The following is an 848-nucleotide window of genomic DNA, read 5'->3' as shown; positions in this document are numbered from 1 at the left end:
ATATTAGAAGTAAAGGTAGAGGTGTACAATTGTCCTGCAGTAAAAGTACAAAGTGTCTGATTTAAAATGTCCTCAGAGTAAAAGTTCCTGAGTTCCTCTTTAGAACAGAGAACGTTGTCAGCTGTGATCTTTTCCATGTGATTCTAAAAGGAGAGAGGACAGAGTTCACACTGGATTCTTTTCACTGGAAACATTAGAAACAACAAAATAAAGTGCAGAAACAAAGTAAAGTCAGATTCCTCTTCTCACTGTGAATGGATCCACAGTTTGTCAGTTTACGTTGATCCAGTACACAAAAGTACACAAAAAGCTACTCAGTTACAGTAATGTGAGTAAATGTAATTAGTTACTTCCTAGTTCCACCCTTTATTATTATTGACTGGACACTCAGCTGCACATACAAACTGCCCCCCCCCCCTTACTTTTTGCCTGGTGTATTAACTTGTAGCCTACAAATCTTGAGATTTGCTTGCAATGAAAACTGTGTTACAAATATAATGTATCATTGTTGTTATAGTATAAAGGCTGTGACGACACACACACACACACACACACACACACACAATTATACCAGTGGAACAGATGTTTATTGTTGTTATGAACTAGTTGTTTATTTTCGATTTTTGTATTATTATTATTGTTTTAATTAATTCCATTTAGATGCAGACTGAATGAAAGAAATTGAATTGGGGGCAGGATGGAAATTATATTAAAATCAGATTAAAACTAGCACAGGATTCCAGGACATGTAGAAGAAGAAGAAGAAGAAGAAGAAGGTCGTCCATATTACGTATGACGTAGCACTGTGCGTCGTAACGCTTCTTGGTCTCGTTCCTGCAGTTTTCCCT

The sequence above is a fragment of the Centroberyx affinis genome, unplaced genomic scaffold (genome assembly GCF_046629955.1).
Source record: "Centroberyx affinis isolate AG114_WGS23_722 - 3 ecotype Tasmania unplaced genomic scaffold, CSIRO-AGI_Caff_v1 ptg002865l_1, whole genome shotgun sequence".
NCBI lineage: Eukaryota > Metazoa > Chordata > Actinopteri > Beryciformes > Berycidae > Centroberyx > Centroberyx affinis.
Note: the sequence above shows the minus strand (reverse complement) of the source record.